The following is a 7,080-nucleotide window of genomic DNA, read 5'->3' on the forward strand; positions in this document are numbered from 1 at the left end:
CATTTCACCATTACTGAGCTCATCATCTCCCATTATAGAAAGAAATGTAGGTCAGACCTTAAATTCATGTTCTGAACTTGGAGTATTGGGCTTTCGTAAACCCTTTTGGAAAAAAAGAAAGCATAAATAAATTTGAAATGTAATTGGTGTTTTTGATCAACAACAACACAAAAATATCAAATCTGTTGTACATTTCAAATTGGTGGAAAATATATAACTTGTTTTTTTTGTTTTTTGAGGTGGAGATCCACTTGTTGATGGAAAAAACCTGCGCCAAAAATTGAGAATTACTGTCTGAGTCCCTACAAGGGTGTTTGTATTAGATGTATAAATAAAGAAAAAAATCTATTTTTTTGTTTTTTTTGTTGTTTTTGTTTTACAATAGCAGTCTATTTTATCTGTTCAGACAAAATGTATAGGTCCAAGAGCACACTCTCTCCTATCCAATAAACCATTTCCCCCCAGTTCCTTTAATTTGTCGTTGTTCATTGCAAAGAATGCCACTTATCTCTGAAGTAGCAGTGGCAGAGGCAGAGGAACATTTGTTTTCATTGTCTGTTTCACAAAACTGGCCTCATTTGTCAAAAACAGCATGGTCTATGGGCCCTGTCCCAACATCATTTGTCTTGTATTGATCAGCTTATGTCACGCATGCCTTTCTTGAAGATAACTTTCGCTTGACTCCTTATGAGTCTATTTTAAGAGCTCACAGTTCAGGTTATAGTCATCTAAAAAGTCAATATATAACACTTTCAAGTCATAATGATATTCATGTTACATACATTCATGCCAGAGAGTGTGCCAAGAAATAATATTGAGAACATTAACTGACACTTCAGACCAACTTCATGAGTGGAGCTGTAGGCAGAGCTTGAAGGGATTGGTTGAAAAATGTCTACGTATTGCCGCTTTTATTGGATAATTACTTCATCTATCACCAATGGCCAGGAGTCATCTCCTATTTAACACACATTAGAAGATTATCACAGTTTGTGGAAGAGGTTATTGTGTGATGTTGCTTGTTGTCATGTTAAACAGTTTTTCACTGGTTTACAGTCAACTCATCACAGGGCTGTTAGATTTCTGAGCTTAACTTCTCCCTGCAAACACTGTGAACAAAATGTAGTTTATAAAATAGCTAGTGTTACATTACACTTCATTAGACTTCCACAAACTACTATTAAAATCTTTAGTGATATACTTTGGGGCAGCTGTGGCTCAGCTGGTACAGCGGGAATTCATCTAATCTTAAAGTTGGTGGTTCAATCCTTCGGTCTTCCTGTCTGGCTTGGGTGCAAGAAAAACAGAAAAGATGATGAATGGATGTTATACATTGAAAGCGTTCAAAAATTCTGGTTAAGGAGATTTTAACCATTAATCATATACAGGGAGGGGAACAAGTATTTGATACACTGCTGATTTTTCAGCTTTTCCCACTTGCAGATCCTTCAGGTTTCGGGGCATCTTGCTGGGCAATATGGACTTTCAGCTCCCTCCAAAGATTTTCTATTGGGTTCAGGTCTGGAGACTGGATAGGCCACTCCAGGAGCTTGAGATGCTCGGCCCATCCATCTTCCCCTTATCTGATACGATCGTCCTGTCACCTGTGTAGAAGAGCATCCCCAAAGAATGATGTTTCAACCTCCATGCTTCATGGTTGGGATGGTGTTCTGCTCATCCTTCTTCTCCCTCCAAACACGTTGAGCGGGGTTTAGACCAAAAAGCTCTATTTTTGTCTCATCAGACCACATGACGTTCTTCCATTCCTCCCATGGATCACCCAGATGGTCATTGGCAAACTTTAAACAGACCTGTACATGTGCTGGCTTTATCAAGGAGACCTGGTGTGCGCTGCAGGATTTTCATCCATGATGGCGCAGTGTGTTACTCATGGTTTTCTTTGAGACTGTGGTCCCAGCTCTCTGCAGGTCATTGACCAGCTCCAGTCATGTAGGTCTGGGCTGATCCCTAACCTTCCTCATGATGATTGATTCCCCGCAGGGTAATATATTACATGGAGCCCCAGACCGAGGGAGATTGACCGTCTTCTTGAACTCCTTCATTTTCTAATAATGGTGCCAACAGTTGTTGCCTTCTCACCAAGCTGCTTGCCTATTGTCCTGTAGCCCATCCCAGACTTGTGCAGGTCTACAATTTTATTCCTGATGTTCTTACGCAGCTCTCTGGTCTTGACCATTGAGGAGAGGTTAGTTTGTTTGACCGAGTGTGTGGACTAACAGGTATCTTTTATATAAATTAGAAGTGGAGGGCTTTTTAAAGAAGAACTGATAGGTCTGTGAGAGCCACAATTCTTAATGGTTCGTAGGTGATTAAATACTTATGTAATGCAATAAAATTCGAATTCATTACTTAAAAATCATGTAATATGTTTTTTCTGGGTTTTTGTTTTACAGTCTGCCACTCACAGTTGAAGAGTGAAAAAATTAATAGACCTTTACATGCTTTGTAAGTGGGAAAAGCTGAAAAATCAGACATGTATCAAATACCTGTTCTCCCCACTGTATCAGGAAACAGTAGGAAGGAAAATCATCTCCAGCTAAGATAAGAGTAGTGTTTCCGAATCGTGTGTAAACAAAGTTGATTTAGAAAAATCAAACATGTTTCAGGTAAATATTGATATTCACAAATGAAACACATTTGAGCCAATTGGGGATGGTTTGTGTATTTGAAAGAATATATTCTAGAGAAAATTAAAACTAAATGAATCAACCTAATCTACAGACTTTGTCACCGAGTTTCCTGTAAAAGAAAACCAAAATAAAACAAGCTGTCAGTCAGAAAGTAGTGCCTAATAATGCAAAAATAAAGAGGACATTATCTTCACCAACCAGTCTGTGAGGGGTTTTATTTATTTTCAGGAATATTTGGCCAACAAATTCCACTATTGTTGAGTTGTTACTTTGTCAAGAGATTGTATGCGGTAATATTGTGTTGTGTTGTCACAGATGGGTACCAGGGATAGGGGGACATGTGGCGGCCCAAGATTTGTAAGTTTGTGGATATCATGTGATTCCAGAAATGTCATGTCCCTGTGCTGAGCCATGATGAATTCAGGTAGTTGTCAGTGGTCCTAAGATAACATTGGGGGCAGCTGTGATTCCTATGAGCATGAATAATGCCTTTTGTGTTGAGCCGTGTGTCTGTTGTGTAGTTGATTCCATTGTGAAGGAGCCGTAATCTGGGCACTGCTGATCGCAGATACGATATGGTATACACTGTTCATAAATTTCAGTCAATGAATCTTAATGTACGGCAGCTGTTGGCTGACTTTTCAAATAGAAAGCAAGAGGGATTTTTTTTTAAAATATATCAAATTTATTTGGAAGAAAATATAACCCTGTTGTTTCATGTTTTATGTCAAAATGTCAAAAAGTGTAATATGCACAAATATAAGTAATTTTTTTTCTACTGCTTGCACAGCAGCTATTGCACAACTGCACATCTTAAAGGATCCATAAAGGGCCTGGTGTAAGTTATGCTGGTGATGGGTGCTAGTGGAGGGTCTGTATGATTTGATAAGCATTCCTGATCAGAACCCATTCAGGGATGTTATCCATAACAGATCTTTGCTCATTCACAAACCAGGTTTGTGAATGAGCCACACAGGAGAAGAGTCGGACTAAAAATATTCCTTATTGGCTCGCAAAATTTTAACTAAGTCACAAAAAAACTATATAGCACAATCAATGACCATACCAAATGAACATTATTGTTGTTGGAAGAGGAGTAATTGCAAAGTAATTGCATCTATCTCAATAAATATAGAACAGAATAGAATAGACCTTTAATTATCCTACAATGGGGAAATTTCAATTCACACTGCAGTAAGTGTATAGTGCAGTAAAGATAGGTAGGTTATAAATACAAATTAAAACAGTAGCACACAAAGTATTGGACTGTATAGAAAATCGAAGACGTAAACACTCTTGTGCAAAAAAGAAATGGAAAAAAGATATGGTTACATACTAAATTGATATAACAAAAAAAGCACAGGCACAAGTGATATACTAATAATAACAGTCACTCACAGTATCAGCAATCTTCACTTGAACAACATTATAAAATATGTTTGGGATAAGCTGAACTTTACTGAAGTGTTCTAGAGCAGGAGCCAAATGTGCCTCCTCCTTTCACTTTCTCCTGATTTTAAATAGCGCTCCACAAACTGCGTCGTTATTACCCTTGAACTGTTTACCACAGAGCAAATTTATTGACAATGGTTGAAATGCATCAACTTTCAGTACAGCACGGTGTTCATCAGCTTAGATAAACACTCATAAAATGGTCCTTGCGTCTGGGGCCAGTGATAAGTGCACCCTAGCGATTGCAGACAGACCATTGTAAAGGTCATTAAATGCTTGCTGTTGCTTTCCCAAAGCCATTCAGTACCTAATGAATATGTTTTTTCTTTCTAACATCAGCAGCATCTGCCTAACTGAGAACTTGCCTCTCACTGTGGAAAAAAAAAACATTGACATTGCTTTTTGTCCTGCTATATGCAGAGAACCACTTAAATGGGGAACGGAACAAGCCTTCCCATTGGGGTTAGCATCAAATAGACATTGCCATGGTGACCTAGAATCACTATAGATTCTAGATAGGTCCGATACAATAGGGTGAGGACATAACCCCTGTTAAATCGTTACAACACATGTGTAATCCACCCCATTCACTCACATGTGTTCGTACAGATGTTCCACTCATCAGAGCTTAATGTTTTCACCAAAGAGAGCTTTATTTCCAATCACAGCAACCATAGACTTAAATCCCTCTAAATGCCCTGAAATTACTCATACAGAGAGGTATTACTGAAGTCCTATCTGAAAAGGTTGCCCGCCATCAGACTTGATGGCTCTAATGACCACTAACAAGACCAAGGGCACTTTAGCATTGCACGGTAATCCCTTTGTGTTTGCTTGATTCCACTTTACTAGAAAGGTCAAACAGAAAGCATTCGGACACGAGGAATAATCTTCATCCACCCGTTCAGTCTCTCGTTGAAAGGTTAAAGTCAGCTGCCTCTGTTATGAGTATTACCCAATGAAACTGCCATGCAGCTTTGACAATACACAGCAGTGATCAAATTATAATACCTACCATCGGAGTGGCACTTATATGTGTTGAGGTAAGAAGAAAAGTATTACAGTGGCCCCTTAAGATACGAATCAATTTATGCTCCCTTGTGCTTATTTTGTGTATTTTTATGTAAATTAGTGTCTTAAGGTACCACTGTATTTAGACTTGAGTGGGGCTTGTGATATTTACGCTATCTTAGGGCTGTGTCTTGGCCTCCATTGTTGGGCCTGAGTAGAGTCATTAGTCATCAATGAAGAGTCTGAGTCAAGTTCAATCTTTGACTTGAGAATTCAGAGCAGGCAGGTGATTTCTCATGTGAAGTTCATGGAAAAATGAACATTTACCTTGATTTTCAGTAATATTATGGTGTAAAATGTTCACATTACCCTATGATAGACCATCAGTGACAGAAAATTGACAAAAACTAACTAGTACATATTTGAGTGCTGGAATGTGTTCTTAGAATCTCACATATACACTGCTATACTGTGTGTGTGTGTGTGTGTGTGTGTGTGTGTGTGTGTGTGTGTGTGTGTGTGTGTGTGTGTGTGTGTGTGCGCGTGCGTGCGTGCATGCGTTCGTGAGTGAGTGGATAGTGAAGTAGAGACAATTAATCATTATGTGCTGCAGTAAGATCTATACAGTAAATATCAGAAGAAATCAAAAAATATACAATAGAAAAAGAAAAAAGTAAGATAAAACGATACATACTATATAGACAATATGAAATCAGTGTAAATGTGCAAAAAATGTCAACTGGCAGCATACAACAATGAATATGTGTGTGTTCATCCATATATATGTACATGCATACGTGTGTGTGTATTTATAAATATATGGTAGTGTGTGTGTGTGTGTGTGTGTGTGTGTGTGTGTGTGTGTGTGTGTGTGTGTGTGTGTGTGTGTGTGTGTGTGTGTAGAGCAGAGTAGAGCAGCAAAGAGTGTGGAAAAGAGGAGATGAGACGGATTCGAGCAGGTCGGAATGGGTGGAAAAAAGTGTCAGGGCTACGATGTGATAGAAGACTATCAGCCAGAATGAAAGGTGTACAAGGCAGTGGTGAGACCAGCGATGCTGTATGGCCTTGAAACAGAAACGATGACAAAAAAGACAGGATGCAGAGCTTGAGGTCGCAGAGATGAAGATGTTGAGGTTCTCTGAGGAGTGACGAGGATGGATAGAATCAGGAATGAGTCTATCAGAGGAACAGCACATGTTAGATGTTTCGGAGAGAAGGTCAGAGAAGCCAGACTGAGATGGTTGGGTCATTTACAGAGGATGGATAGAGAATATATTGGTAGACGGATGCTGGAATCGGAGCTGCCAGACTGGAGGTTTAGAGGAAGACCAAGTAGAAGATTTATGGAGTTAGTGAGAGAGTATATGTTGGTAGTTGGTGTGAAAGAGGAGGATACAGCGATTAGGGTTGGAGTAGATGGAGAGGGTTGATTCGTTGTGGCGACCCCTGACGGGAAAGCCGAAGAAGAAGAATGTATGTGCTGTATGTATATGTATATATAATAATAATAATAATACATACGATTTGTATAGCGCTTTTCACGGTACACAAAGACGCTTGTGTGTGTGCGTGTGTGTGTGTGTGTGTTAGACTGTGTGTGAATGAGAGGGGGAAAACACTTTGAAACCATAAGGTGCAAAAGCACTTTAAAAGTTGAGACCATTTACTTAAAATTGCCCTGATGTGTGAATGGGAGGGTGAATGCTTGTATGTCTCTATTTGTGTCCCTGTGATATGGACTTAAAGATACTTGGAAAAAAATGCAGACATGACATTTTTCTCAGTCTAACCACTGTGCTGGCAAGTACATTATTCCCACACCAACCAACACCTTTCAAGTTTTAAATCTTAATTATCACTGATCGTGACATTGTCTACTTGCTTCTGGCTGGGATGTTAATAATAGCAATAGTTATCATATTACTACTGATGGATGGAGTTTATGAGATGAACAAAAGATCTATCC

The sequence above is a fragment of the Fistularia commersonii genome, chromosome 18 (genome assembly GCF_037954325.1).
Source record: "Fistularia commersonii isolate RoL2024-O1a breed Wild chromosome 18, RoL_Fcom_v1.0, whole genome shotgun sequence".
Classification (NCBI taxonomy): domain Eukaryota; kingdom Metazoa; phylum Chordata; class Actinopteri; order Syngnathiformes; family Fistulariidae; genus Fistularia; species Fistularia commersonii.